The following is a 16066-nucleotide window of genomic DNA, read 5'->3' as shown; positions in this document are numbered from 1 at the left end:
CATATTACAATGGGCTTTTACCAATGCCTTTCCGTGGCGTCAATGCCATCACGGAAAGGCATGCGGAGTCTGCTGTGGGGGCCCGTTGGGGGGCCCCAGGGACTCCGGGGGGGTGGGTGGGTGCACATGGGGGATACCTATGGTACTCCCCTGCATTTCAAATTACAACGTGGCAGGCACCGCGCGTGCCTGTCATGTGCTATGAAATGCACAACATGTATTTTTACCATTGCGGCAGGATGCGCTCGCCACTGTGGCGGGCACCTCCTAATTCCCCCATGGGACCCCCGCCTTTGTACCGGGATGATGGCGGGCGGGCAAAGTCCGCCCGCCATCCTAATGGGGTCCTATGTGTCTGTGTAATTTACAACACTTACACATCTTCTACACTTCACTATACATCACTAGTTTGAAGAAGCCGGTTTCTTCTTCTGATATTTATAATCTAACAAGCGGTTGAGAAGGCCCTTTATTGCAATACAATAGGTCTTCCATTTGTGAGAGTTTAAGCTAGTAGTATTGTAAATGACGATGCCTTTTACTTTATAGACCCAAAACATAAATAAAAGGCATTGTCATTTACAATGCCAATAGCTCAAACTCACATGATTGTGAGACCTATTGCATAGCAAATGTTTTTTTCTAAGGTTACTGCAACCCACTCCCACCACTGGAACAGCCCTCTGCCTGCATACCAATGTAAGAGCCATCCATTGTTGTCCCTTGGTGTTCACAGAGCTGATCAGTGGTGGCTGCCTCTGAACGGGGTGGTGAGGCAGAGGGGTACGGGGTTAAAAGAAAAAAACGTACCTTCTCTGACGCAGCAGCATGCCTCCTCGTCCTCGCTCTTCTGAAACCCCAGAAGCACCCAGGTTTCCGGACTCTGACAGCCAATCACAACGCTGCAACAGCAGTGTTGTGATTGGTCTGAGCGTCCTGTTTGGACGCTCATGCAGTGCTTGGGGAGGCTGGGTATGTTCTCCACAGGGTTGTGCAACACAGCCCAATGGAGAACATGCCAAGTGCGCATGCCGGTTTGGCCGGCACTAGAGGGCTGGTCAAAGCTTCATTGCGCACTTAGGACTGGGTAAGCCACTCCTGCTCCCTCTGATGTGGGGAGCCCAACCTCGCCCCTCCTGGCTGGGGTCTAGATAAAAATAAAATGATAATAACTGCTTGTTATTATCATTTTATTTTCATTTGCACTGCTCAAAAGAGCAGTGGAGCGACGCCCCTCTGCCTTAGTGGAAGAGCCGTCACTGGAGCGGATCCACGCCATGGGTGAAGAGCATAGTTTGGCAACACTGTAGAAGTTTCTTGTGGATCTACAGAAAAAGTGTGCACTGGAGTGGGACGTCTAATCCAGACATGACGATTGCTAGCAACACATGCAGGGCTGGGCTGCGAAAGGAAAAGCAGCCCTCGCATAAATGCTCAAACCAGCCCCGCATGCTTCGTCTCCTTGGACTACTATTCACTTTCCATTCGTCCATTCTCTCTAGCGCCTCTCTGATTGCTTACAGTCTACTTCCTCCTACCTCTCTTACCCTATATCTCTTGAAGCCTCCCAGTGCCTTCAGCAATTGACCTCAGGGAGCTGGGGAGAGTGACAGGAGTGTGCCTGGGCTGTCAAAACCGGCCCCAGGGGCTCTGACCCACTGGAAAATTCCTGGCATAATAAAAGGCCTATCCAGCCCTGAACGTATGAATTTTGGGCAGGCAGTCAATGGACACAGGCAAGCCTGCAATTAGGCCGCACTAGGCCCTGCATATACCTTACTATGAATCAGGACAATCTGTGGGCCCAAATGATAAAGACACCTGGTCCCCAGTAAGTAGTGCTGGAGTACACACTGGCAACCAGCTGCACTAATTAAGTACTGCACCCAAAAGTGCGGGGAAACTATAGGAATACAAGCCTTTAAATAATCAGAATAATACTCAACGCTAGAACAGCTGGAAAAAGTAAACTAAAAAAATAACATGGCAAACATGATCCCTGGAAAAGGAGAAGGTAGGGAATAGACATGACAGAGGATTGAAACATCAGAGCATTGGAACGCACACATATGGAATATTACTTAGCTTGCAATTAGAATTGTCCTGTCCCATCAAATATGCCAAACTCATCAAATACCCCTATGTAATAGCATTGAGACTTTTCCTGCACATTCCGTCCAGTCCCTCCTGCATGCACTATAAAGTAGCTAGCTCACATTATTGCTAAATATTGCATACTATTTCTTGTTTTTTGTGTCAACACAGGTCTGCAGGCAGTCTGAACCCCACCACACACATTCTTTATTACTTGCCATCCCTACAGGCCAAATCATAACACCAGTGCTGCCCATTCTGGCTTTCTGAATAATTACTCCCTGGCAATGCATAGTGCGCTCTCTCTTTCCCACATAGTCACAGCTGAACGGTTGATTGAAAAAATAAATCTTCGTGTGCACAAATTGCTTGTCTGCTCTGTAGAACAGAAACCACCATGAACTCTACGAAATAGTGACTCAGGACTGGAGGGCGGCTTCTGAAAGCTAAGACCAGTGGGACCTTCATACTCCTGTATGATGATGCTCACGAAGCATATTTGCTGTTATAACCTTCGACGTCCATGAAGACAACGTTTTGCTACTGTTATTGGGCAGATATTTAAGTTCAATGGAAGGGCGTCTGCCGAGGAACAACCTTCAGTGCTGCCATTTTCCTCAGCCCCCCATCTCGGTCACACACTATACTCACAATGAATCTTATTGTGAAAGAAGTGACTAAATCGGCACTAGGGACTTTACAATCTCGTCTAGGTGCAGATTTAAGAAACATACAAAACGTTTCAAGGTATGGCTATACTTTGAAACTTAGTTGCAGTTTTCTAGACATAACTTGGAAAAGTTCTTGTATTCCTGTTTTTTATTATTATTCCCAGGGATGAAACTCTTTCCTCTAAACCCTGACCAACTTTCTGAGGCGTTCCCTTTGTCTACACACTCTGAAAATCTATTTACTATTGCCCTTGACTGGAGCAAATGTTTGCCCATTCCATGATGGGAAGCATTTGGAAAATGTGAACTGAAATGCTGGCTCACCACTAACAGCACTAGAAACATTTCTGTGAGAAAATCCATTTATGAGTACAAATTCAACTTTTATGAAAAGTTGCTTTGCCCTTGTAAATGAAACTATTTGCATGTGCAATTCTGAGTTACACATACACATATGTTCAAGGGTGAGGACCCATAATTTATCCCACAAACCCCACATCAGAGAAAATTGTTCTGGCAGTTCGGGATGGACTGTTCCTATTTGAGCCAAAGTCCCAAAAAAAAAGTGGCAATGATGGGCTGGGATTCTCCGCGAGCGATCGCCAAAGACTTAGGGGCTTATTTACAAGCCTCTTGTGCCACTTTTGCGTCATTTTTAACATGGGAAAAGTGACGCAAAAGTGGCGCCAGGGGCTTGTAATTCTGTCCCTTAGTTCAAACATTCGTTCTATCACTGTGTGGATTGTCTCAATGCTGTGATGCAGTTAATTAATTATGAACATTTTATTCGATGAATTTTCTGCTGCTGCTTGCTCTGCTTCTCTTCATGGAAGTAGGAATATGTTTGCCAGGTAACCCATACTCTGTCTGTGACAGGTATTCCGCATATAAGATCCGCTCTGAGGTGCTGCCATCAGTCAAAAGGAAAGAGAGGTAAAGTGTTCTGTTCTTTACCTATGCGCCTCTTTCTTTTTGACCAGTGTGAACATCTCAGCCCGTCTCTTTTATGAAGACTAACTATCACAACACAATGTTGCCCAAAGCCTTGCAAAAGCCACAAGCTAGTGTGCCACTAAGGACAGAACACTTGGGGGCATATGTAGGTAAAATTGGTTTTGCGATTCGGCAAATGCGATTTTCCACAAATCGCATTTTCTGCATCGCAAATCGCGATGTAGGTAAATAATCGCAAAAAAATAGCGATTACCAAAAATTCGCAGAATGTTATAGCGATTACTCAAACAGCGATTCCTTAATAGCAAAATCGCTAATAAGGAATCGCAATTACGGAAAGCAGCAATTCAGGTGCAGAATGATGACATCACAACCAGGAAGTGTAACTGCCCATGCTGCACCTGATTGTCAGCACCTGTGTCTGAGTCAGAAGCTGCCTGAGAGACTGTGAGGAGGGAGTGTGGTTTCACTCAGCAGTTGCAGGAAGGAGAAATTGAGTCTCAGGGGAGTGAGAAGCAGCCAGAGGAACCCACAAGGAATAGAAAACAAAAGTTTAGTGAGAGGGAGCTTGAGGTGCTCACTGAGGAAGTTGTAAGGCAACATGACCTCCTTTTTGGAAAGAACTCACTCCGTCTGGAATGAGATCCAGGAGAAAGTGAACACGATTGGCGTAACCCACTGCACAGTTGAAGATCTACGCAAGCAGTGGTACAACATGCACCAAAGGTCCAAGGAGAGGGTGGCCACCATATTAGCTAAGGCAAAAATGACTGGAGGTGGGACCTCAACAGCACCAGAGCCGAAGCCCCTGGAGGAGTTGGTGGAGGGCACACTTATGTCTGAGACTGTGACTGGCGTGGCTGACCTGCACAATTCCGAAAATACAGACACCAGACAAGGTAAGATGCATGCCAATATCCCCAAAACATACCCAGCCCACTTACAATCCAGTACATGTCCACAAGCACACCCAGAATTGCATTGTGGGAAATGTAGTTCCATGCACTGAGACTTGGTCCTGTGACACATAGCAAGGGGACATATGGTAAAGTCATACTTTGAATGTGCAAAACAGACAACTAGTAGTAATGTGATTAGTTGTTTTACAAACTTTAATGCATAACAACATTTTAACATGACAAACAACTAATGTGTGCATTTAATTTTACAGCACTACCAACAGCACAGGAAACAGTGGCTGAAGGGGTGGAGACACCAGCAAATGTGGATGTGGCAGGGCAGGAGGAGCAGGGCGCAGCAAGACACACACAACCTGCGTCACCCAAATGGTGCAACATTGTCTCACCACTGCCACTAATGGAGGCAGAGTCCACAGATGCAGATGGGAAGGCACAGCCAGGTACAAGGCAACTAGCAAGGCAGCACACACCACAGTTCACTGTACAAACATCAGATGGCAGTGGTGCAAGACGCACGGCACGGCCTCCACCAGCAATTCGCCATCCGGAAGAGACACGGTGTTTGCAGGCCTGGAGGGCAGCATGTTAAGAGCACAGCGCCTGCAAGGTAAAGGCATTCGATCAATCCAGTGCCAACTTGCCACACACAACCATCACATGTCTGAGTTACAGCTCAGTGTGAATACCATGACTGGTGCATTGGAAGGGCTGTGTAGGGAGATCAGGAGAGACAGGCTGGCCAAGCGCAGGGAGAAACACCGCCTGCACACCCGGATGGACCTCTACACTAAGGCTGTGAACCGCCAGTCCACCGCCATATCCCTGCTAGCTAGGAGATGTGTGAGCATGCAGCGCAAAATGGAACACTGCTGCCAGGATGTGGGTAGGGGCCTGGTGAGAGCCGGACTGGGATCCACAACCGTCCCTGGCAAAGTGCTCGGCCGGCCCCTCCTCCCCACTCGGGGGGGTTGTGGGTGCCACCGAGCTCTTTGCCGGGGGCGGTTTTCAGACGATTTTGGTACAGGGCCGATTTTGCAGCTATGCTGCAAAAACAGCCCTGTAACAAAAGCGGCCCCCAGGGGCCCAAAACCGGCCCCATCCATGCGGCGCACTGGGGGATTGCCCGGTGCCCGCTATAGCCAGTCCGGCCCTGGGCCTTGTGCAGGTCACACATGCGGTTGACCAAATGCGTGCTGTAGCCACAGGTGGCATAAGAACACTGGGCAGCTTGGACACTGATGAACAGTCAAGCAGGAGCAGCCTAACTCCTCCACTTCCTGCAGAAAGACGCCGGAGTGGGCATTAGGGTAGAGCAGGGGAAGACACCAGTGAGGCCAGTGCACAGGCCGAACGAGGGCAACAGGGCGTGCATGCAGGAGAAGAAGGGTCAGCATGTACTCATGGCAATGTGTGAGGCAACACATGCCATATGGATAAGTGACTCTTGACAATGATAGCACTGTGACCTCCACATGTGCAACTAGCAACATTTCAGTCACGCTGTGTGACAGGTTTAATCCTGCTGTTAAGGAAATAAACATCTTATTTGAGCATCATTATTTGGCATTGTGTCCTCATTTCTAACCTAGAGGTAGTTCTGTGTGATGTCATCACGTCTCAGGCGGCCGGCAGCCACCCCGGCACCACCTGCACGTGGAGCTGGATCCTCCTCATCTGATGTGTCTGCGTCTGTCAGATCCACTGGGGTGCCCTACTTGGTAGAGATGTTGTGTAGCATTGCGCCGGCCACCACGATTTTGCAACACGTCTCAGGGCTGTACTGTAGGGCACCTCCACCCTTATGAAGGCAGCGGAAACGGCTTTTAAGGATTCCAAAGGTCTTCTCAATGGTGCATCTTGTGGCTCTGTGGGCACTGTTGTACCTCCGCTCTGCTGCTGTGGCTGGATTGAGGTACGGTGTGAGGATGTAGTCACGCACAGCATACATACCTGCAGGGCAAAAGTATGTTGATGTTAAGTACTGTCCTGCAAGTTCATACCTTTCCTACTTGTGTGTGTTTGTGCCATGCAAAAACCTAGCAGGTAGCCCTCCCCAAACTCGATATTTGTGAGTCTGCGATGTAAACCACAGTGGCGAAAAATGAAGGAATCGTGTGGGCTTCCTGGGAATTTTGCAACAATATCTGTGATGAATGACATGTTAAGCATTGCACACTACCTGGATGTTAAGGGAATTATAGGATTTTCTGTTTCTAAAAACATACTCATTCTGTGATGGGGTGACAGAGTGACATGGGTCCCGTCTTCGCAGCTAATAACGTGGGGAAATTGGGCTATTTGGTAAAAATCTTGCTTGGTCTGGTCTAGTGCCTGCTGTGTGTTTGGGAATTGGATGTGGTGATGCATCCTCTGAACCATAGCATCAAGGAAAGTGTGGAAAAAGCACAAAAGTGCACTCTGGGAGACCCCTCCTGCTGTGCCTATTGCTGTGGTTCCGTGGTTCCGAATTGGGTTCGAAAGTTCCGAAACCCGATTTATAAAGATCGTCGGAAATGGACGGTTTGGTCTCTACAGACCGCAAATGGCGAGTGTAACGTGTCTGAGTGTTTTCGTATGAATCGATATAGGAGAACACTCTACATTTGAGGATTTAGTCTGAACCTCTGGGTTCCATTTTGTATGTGGCAGCCATTTTGTGTGGTTGCCCTAACATAGGCCCGATGACTGCGGCCGAGAAAGCCCTTGACACGTACGCCTTCTGGTTGACCTGGCCGAACAGACTCCTCGCTTGGGGCGAATCCCGCTGAGCCATTTCCTTGTGCAGCAGCTGGCCTGATAAAGATCAAAGGGCAGGACGTGTTCGAGTTTATGGTACACCGTTCCCACCTCCTCTATCTCCTTTCCATCTGTTTCTGCCTTTCCTTTACGACATGTTCATCGATCTGGGTTGAAGGGTTTACGATGGGTTTGTCCGGCCTGATCGAACAGGAAACCAAGCATGTGTGCGATCGTTTTTGGTGGGCTGGACAACGGAAAAGGGGATTGTTTTTGCCTGTCGTCATTTGCTACTTTTGAAATGCTACATGGTCATTGGTCAGTTTGTATGCACCAAATGTAAATTGTAATGTTGCCAGAGGCGTAATTTTCGGCATAAAAGACCGTGTTCCGTTCATAGAAGTGTGCAGTCTCTGACGAACTACCCGTGTGTACTTCGTAGATCTCTGTCCCCGGTTGCAACCAATAAACTTTGGTCTTTGACGTCATCAAGAAGTATCCTGTGTCTCTGTTTGCCAAGACAGGGGAATCCGGGGTCTTTGGGTGTTGCCCTGACACCGCTGGGTTACCGGATTAGTACCGGTTCTGAAAAACCCAGTACCTCAATAGGCGCCCAACGTGGGGCGACTTCAGCGGTACCGGTCCAAGCCAGAGGTTCGTGAGAAGCTTTGTGAGAAAATTCTGGAGGAAGGCCAGCCACTTCATCGACCCCTGTATGTCGTCGTGGTCTGAAAGTCTTTGCTGCGAGGTTTCCCGCTTTCCGACGGCTACGAAGGACTGCTGCCCTGACTGTCGCCCTGTTTTGGAGCCTTAGACGTTTGTAGAGCGAGACGATTGACGGGTCTTCTGGTGACGCCATCGACATTTCAGTTAAGTATAAACGGAGCGCCTCCTTGTCCTTAGTTTTGGTTTGTATCCTTTAGTGGATAGCTTTGATTTGGTACCTGCAGGCCCCAAAGCCAAGGGATTCGTGTATTCACGAGATTATCGTTTTAGATTTCCCTTGTTGTTTGAAGCTAGACTAGTGAGCAAGATGCCTGGTTTTAGCAGTCTTAGAAATGTGTTCAGTTGCGGTACTTTGAGGGATTCCCGGTTAGAGGATTCGTGTCCGGTTACTCCTACATACGAGTTGTATGTGAAACATGGTGTAGGTCCTATTAGCCACAATGAGATTTGGGTAAAATACACGAAGAGTGACGATGTCCTACAGTGGCCCCGTTACGGTAGTTTCAAGACAGAAGTCCTAGATAACCTCGAAGTGAAGTTGTTCAAGAAGAAAGCCCGGCCGGCGATGTTTGACTCTTTTCGCATATGGCGCAAAGAAGCCAAACAGAAAGAAATTAAGTTAGCGAAGAAAAGTAGAAAGGGTATGTCAATGGTGCAAGCTGCAGTTGCATACAGAGATAATGAAGAAGAGCAAGAAAGTGAGCAGATGCTTAGAGTGAAAAAGTTAGCGGTAGACCGATGCTACCCGGTATTGCCGTCTAAAGAGCAGAAAGATGAGAAGGATCTTACAAAAGATCCTTTAATGTCGCATCTGTTAACTTCACCACCACCTTATGTGCAGAATGCTACGGCACCGCCGCCACCGGTTGTGGCTGTGCAAGTGACTGTTGCTTTGCCTCCTATTATTCCTCCACAGCCAGCTCCTTCATTGGCTGTTGTTCCCTATGCGCAGCCTCCTCAGGGATTGCCAACTTTACCTTTTCCTGCTACTACTGTCTCTATGCCTGTTCCGACTGTGGATTCTTCTACTACTGTTTCGTCTCCTCTTGTCCTTCCGACTACTCCTTCTCCTAGACAGCGGATGACTGCTGTCTTTTCTGGTCTTCTAACTCCTTGGTTGGGACAAATGGGTATGTCTCCTGCTAGGGAGCGTAGACGGTTGCGTAGTCAACTGCCTGATACAGATGAGCGAGTGGTTTTGGATCATAAGGCGCGAAGATGGGTGACGTATAAGTCCCAGTACGATCTCGAGGGTATCATGGATGTTTTCCGACAATGGGAAGCACCAAAGCAACGTTATGTTTTTGAGCTTATGTGTGCGTTCCTCCATGAACAGTGGACGGACGAAGTGGGTAGAGTTCCTGCGGAATTGTTTCGATTGCGTTCCGAGTTTGCTAAAGGGACGATTGTGAGTTTACATGACATCGAGAAAGCGGTGTCGACGTTATTGTCGCTTCGCAGTTATGTTCCTACTGAACGGCTGTTTGAGCCAGACTCGTGGGTTAGGAGACACGCGCGTCAGTATCCAATGCGAGAGGTTCCTCCGGTATGGAGACCTGCTGATCCTAATGCTCATCCACCAGTTTTAGCGCACTTTCAGCGAGTGTGGGTTCATGTCCCATGGAAACGTGCAGAAGTTTTAGCACTTAAACAGACTTTACCTGATCCGCGGAAGAATCCGGCAGGATATTATAAAGAGCTTACGCAAACTGTGAGTTCGTGCGTCATGAATTTGGCGGACATAGACATGTTGTTTGGGAATGTAGTTCCACAGCCCATCTGGAATGTCATTCGACATACGGATCATGATAATGAATTGGGTGATTCGTGGATGAATCTTGTTGCTGCAAATGATAGACAAGTTGGAGGTGCTAAGCCTGAAAATGTCATTACTGAACTTCCTGGTAGAATTATCACTTTTATGAAGACCTTGATGCCCGAGGTCCGTGTTAATTGGGATAAGTTGTCTGCGTGTAAGCAGAAAAAAGATGAGTCTGTTTCGGACTTTTTCTCGCGTTTTGAAGAAACTTTTGTCGACCATAGTGGTCAGGATATGGCTACCGAGGGTGGCCAGAGATTATTCGTTGATAAATTCGTGCACAATCTTCTTCCTGAGTTGTGTACTAAGTTGAAGGATTCCGAGAGTGCTTGGCCTGTTTCTACATCGGCGCAGATTTTAGCTACAGCTCAGTACTATGAGAATAGGCGTAAGGACGAGTTAGAGAAAGCGGATAAGAAGACTAAGGAATTGAAGACTAAAGTTCTTCTACAACAAGCTTATCCACCCCGTGTTAATAATCAGCGCGATTATCAGCAGCCTCAACAGTATTCGAGGAACTCGCAAAGAGACGAGACTCCTCAACGGCGTATTCAGTATGGGCCTAATCAGTGTGCGTATTGCAGAGAAGAGGGCCATTACAAGAATAGTTGTCCCGTTCTGTTGCAACGTGCAAATAGTGCTCCTGGTGAGAGAGGTAGAGGTGCTCAACAAGCGCCTAGAGGTGGAGGTCGCGGACAGAACGCGCTCCCTTTGCCTCCGCAGAATTCAATGAATAGCTTTGACCAACAGCAGAATTCGTCTGGTAGGACAGCACAGTATTACGTGGATGATTATTATGTTGAAGGCGATGAAGCGCAAGGCAATGATTGCTAGGACAGCCATGGACAAAGAGAGGGAGTTGTTTCGATTCCAGTAGATCAGAGTGGACCCTACGTGGAAGTGATTTCATCAGGTGTGTCAGAGCCTTTTCTGCTAGACACTGGTGCTACGAAGAGTTCTATTATGCGTTCTAAGCTCCCTGGCGCACCTTTGTCTGGCTTTAATAATGTTTCTATAGGTTTTTCTAGCGCCCCCGTTCCGAATCCGATTTCCGTTCCATTGCCTCTTTCTGTTGGTCCTCGTAGGTTTGAAGCACCCCTTCTTTTGACTACAGGTTGTAATGAGAATTTGCTAGGCCTTGACTTGTTGAAGAGATTGTATGCGACTTTGTACTGTTCTCCGTTAGGAGTACATCTTACTCTGGGTGAGAATGTGATCTCTCCAATATATGTATCGAAGGATTGTCTCCCACCAGAATTGTCTTCGTTCCCAGATTCATTGTGGGCTACGGGTCCGAATGATATGGGCCTGTTAGATATTCCCCCATATGTTGTGACGTTGAAGACGAATGCTAAGTTACCGCGCATTCCACAATATCGTATTTCAAGTGATGGTGAGCGTGCACTTTTGGCGATCATTTATGATCTTATTGACAAAGGTGTTGTTGAAGAGACTCGAGGTAATGTGTGTAATAGTCCGGTTTTGCCTGTCTTGAAAAGAACTGATTCTTCACAGCCTCCTGTGTATAGGTTTGTTATCGATCTCCGTGAAGTGAACAAGATTGTCATTCCACAATTTCCTGTTGTGCCTGACATTACTGCATTATTGACATTGATTCCTGCTTCTGCCACTTGGTTTTCGGTGATCGATTTGAAGAATGCTTTCTTCAGCATTCCCATTGCTATGGAGAGTAGAGATATTTTTGGATTCTCTTTAGGAGGACGAAGCTTCCGCTTTAAACGCGCTCCGCAAGGCTATTGCGAGCGTCCATCTATCTACAGTCAAGCTCTGAAGACTCAACTTGACTCGTTAGTTTTTCCTGACGGTGCAGCCCTTATCCAGTACGTTGACGATTTGTTGGTTGCTGCTGATACCGAAGACATCTGTAAGGATGCCACTGTGTCCTTGTTGTCTCATTTATCTGATTGCCATCATAAAGTTTCTCTCTCGAAGTTACAATTCTGTCGCCAAGAAGTTACCTATTTAGGTCACCTCTTATCGAAGGAGGGAAGGAAACTGACCCCAGAAAGAATTCAGACTATTGCGAGAATGAGTGTCCCTACTACACAGAGAGACGTACGTGCGTTTTTGGGTATTACGTCGTACTGTAGACAGTGGATCCCTAATTTTTCTCTTCTACCGAAGCCTTTGATGGCTCTTACAGTTAAGGATACTCCAAATCCTATTCCTTGGACTGCGGAATGTCGAAAAAGTTTTTCTGAATTACGCAATGCGTTGTGTTCGGCTCCTGTGTTGGGTACACCCGACTACAGCAAGCCTTTCACATTGTATGTTCATGAGAGAGAGGGATGTGCATCATCGGTTTTGACTCAGCAGTTTGGCAGGAAGCAACGCCCATGTGCGTACTTTTCGTCGACTTTAGATCCTGTAGCCAGAGCGTTGCCGAGTTGCTTGAGAGCCACAGCGGCTGTTTCGATTCGACCATCTGCGGGTTTGGTTATGTATGATACGTTAGTGGTTATGGTTCCACATGCAGTGGATACCTTGCTGAATCGTACGAAGACACAGCACTTAACTAGTGCTCTGTTGTCAGGGTATGAGCTTACGTTGTTAGCAAGCCATGTGCACATCAAGAGGTGCAATACTCTAAACCCGGCTACATTGTTGCCGATTTCGCTTGAGACAGATGATGATAGCGAAGAGCAACACGATTGTTTCTTGAGAACCGAAGAAAAGACGAAAGGGAGAATAGATCTGAAGGATACTCCTCTTCCTGACTGTGATGACGCTTTGTGGGTTGATGGTTCGTGTTTTAAATTACCGAATGGTGATACAACTGCAGCATATGCTGTGACGACTTTGAATACAGTTGTCGAAGCTGCACGTATCCCACATAACTCTGCACAAGCGGCTGAATTGATTGCACTTACCAGAGCATGTGTGTTGGCGAAAGGAAAACGAGTGAATGTGTATACAGATAGTCAGTATGCATTTGGTGTGGCCCATAGTTTTGGACGTTTGTGGCGTGAACGTGGATTTTTGACATCGCATGGGACAAAAATCCAGCATGGACAACTGGTGAATGAACTTCTTGAATCTCTCACGTTACCTTTGCAAGTAGCGATTGTGAAATGCAGTGCCCATAAAAAGGTTACGGATGATGTTGGTCGTGGTAATGCGTTCGCAGATGAAGTTGCGAAAGAAACTGCTAGAAACGTGATGAGTCGAATGTATGTTGCGGGTCCGGCGAGATGGGTTCCAGAGAAGGGTATGTGTGAAGACACCATTGAAAGCGTGAAAGTTATTCAGAGTGAGGCCACAGAGAAAGAGTTGGATGAATGGAGAGAAAGTAAGGGTAGGTTGGATTCGAATGGGTGTTGGACTGATTTGTCTGAACATCAGAGATGGTTGTTGCCTAACGCATATGTGCTTCCAGTCGTTACAATTGCACATGGAGTGGCACACATTAGTGTGAAAGGGATTTGCAAGTTGTTGGCTCCGGTTTGGCAGAATATAGGAATTCCCAGATGTGCGGAGAATTTAGTTAAGAACTGTATGGTGTGTTTGATGCATAATCCTGGTAAGGGAACCCCGACACCAGCTGGTCATTTTGCTCCTCCTACGTATCCGTTCGAGGCTTTGCAGATAGATTTTATTCATATGGAGAGATGCAACAACTTGAAGTATGTGTTAGTGGTTGTTTGCTCTTTTTCTAGATGGGTAGAAGCTTACCCCCTTAAGGACAATACTGCTTTGTCCACAGCAAAAATTTTGATAAAAGAGTTTTTCCCGAGATTTCGAATGCCGAGAATCATTTGGAGTGATAACGGAAGTGAGTTTGTGGGTCAAGTTATGAAGAGAGTGTGTGATGGTCTTGGGATTAGGCAGAAATTCCACGCTGCAAATCATCCCCAATCAGCTGGTTTAGTCGAGTGCTACAATGGCACCCTTAAGTTGAAGTTAGCCAAGATTCAGGAAAGCACTGGTTTACAATGGCCAGATGCTCTGCCATTAGCACTTTTGTCCACCCGAGTGACTGTGCATTCGAGAATGGGTTTGAGTCCATATGAAGTTGTGTTTGGTCGCCCGGCGAATGTTTGGGGCGTACCAAGACCGACGAGGTTCAGCGACCTCGAACACCCTGTTTTGCTTGATTATTTGCGTGAATTGACAACTAAAATGAGTGTTTTACGCCAACAGGTATACGACAGTCTTCCTCAAGCTGCAGAGGATCCAAGCCACGCTATTGAACCCGGTGCCTGGGTCTTCGTCAGAAACTTTCAGTGAACGAAGAACGAGCAGCCCCGCTGGACTGGGCCCTATCAAGTCCTGTTGTCTACAAGATCTGCGATGCGAGTGCTTGGAAAGCGCAACTGGATCCCCGGCTCGCATACCAAAAAGGCACCTTTTCCTTTGCCCTATGACAAGTGGGTCCAAGAGGGTCTTGCAGACTCTGAGACTGAGATAATCCCGAAGTTCATACCGTTCAGCGATGCCCGTTTGATTGGAACTAGTTCAGAAAAGGAGAGCGACGAAATTTTACAAGCATCAGTACCTCCTGCAGTGCGATTGGACACTACCGAGCCTCATCTTTTGTTCGCTGATCAAGAACTACCTGGAAGAAACTGATACAATTTGAGATCATATCAATTAAGGACAAATAAAGCATAATAAAGTTGATTTTTTTTTTATTGTTTGCAGGTTAACTCTCCGCCAAGGATCTACTCATTTTTGTTTTTCTTGAACTGCCATCCGGTTCTCGCTGCTAGGGTCGCGGTTGCTACCAGTCTTGGGAGTGTAAGCCTGAGACACTAGGTCGAGGGTTCTGTTGGCCCGAGGCAACCTTCCTGGGTGCAGCAGAGGCACTCTCAAGCAGAATCAACCAACCACCGCGGGCAGCACCTTTAGTTTAGGATGGATTTCTTTGAGCTGGAGAGACCTGTGCAGACATTGACTTTTAGAAAACGTATATGCAAAATAATGTCGAAAAAATGCTTTTTGATGCCATGTATATTTTTGCTATTAAGCGTCATGATCTTTATAGCTGGTTATGTAGCATTTGTTTTTAAAATGACGTCTGATTCCACTGTGCAACCTACACCTTCACCTACTATGTCTTCTCATTCTTTCCACCCTTTGCCTGAACATGAGGTAGTCAGACGTTTGGAATTCTCTAATAATTCTTTCATTCAACTTTTGCACCAGCATCAGTTAGTGATTAATACAACAAACTGCTGGATTTGTGGTTTGATGCCTCATACAACCGATAAGGGTATTCCTTATCTGGTTTGGCCCTTCAGTTTAAATGGTTCGATTCGAGCTTACAGAACCATGTTCATCTATGCCCACAGTGTCCACCCCTTACGTTCACCGAAAGATAATCCGAAGAATAGCCCACTAGCTAGAGGTATAGTCGACATGATTAGAGGGACTAATGCAGTAGAGACTATTCCGAAAGATGAGAGGCAACCATATAGTGGTTGGAACGTAACTGGATATGGAGTTAGTCTGAGTATTAACCAGCCAGCGAAAATTTCTCCACCGATCTGGATAGTGCCCCATAAGGGCTATTATTGTTTGCAGGGCAATAGTAAGAATCCGAAGGCTCAGTTAGGGAAGAGCGTTTGCGCTGAGACCTATGTGTTTCCGTCTCAGTCTTCCCCAGCGTTCTTAGCTGCTAAGGGTACCTACTTTGTTTGCTATGACAAAGTCTACACATGGTTGCCCCCTGACTTTTCGGGCACATGTTTTGTTTCCTTTCTGTTACCCCCCACTTTTACAGCTGCGGCAGATTACCACAAGACGAGAGTTGCTAGAGGTGTCTTTAGCCAAGAAGACACTGCAGGTCAAGAATTGGGAGATTTCGTTAAGGGTTTTCTGCCGTTCTGGGGACCTATGGCTAACTGTAGGAATATTCATCAGCTAACAAGAGTGGTCAAGTCCACCATAGTTGAAACTGCCAGTGCCCTTGGTAACCTGACTGCTGAGCTCCAGTCAGATAGACTTATGACACTTCAGAATAGAGTTGCCTTTGATGTTATCCTGGCAGATCGAGGTGGAGTTTGTAGATTGATTCAATCAAGCTGCTGTGTTTTTATTCCAGACAACGCTCCATCAGTCTTCCAGGCCATTTCAAAATTGCACAAAATCTCCGATTCTGTCTATCTGGACAAAGGAGATTGGTC

The sequence above is a fragment of the Lissotriton vulgaris genome, chromosome 10, assembly GCF_964263255.1.
Source record: "Lissotriton vulgaris chromosome 10, aLisVul1.2, whole genome shotgun sequence".
NCBI classification, from domain to species: domain Eukaryota; kingdom Metazoa; phylum Chordata; class Amphibia; order Caudata; family Salamandridae; genus Lissotriton; species Lissotriton vulgaris.
Note: the sequence above shows the minus strand (reverse complement) of the source record.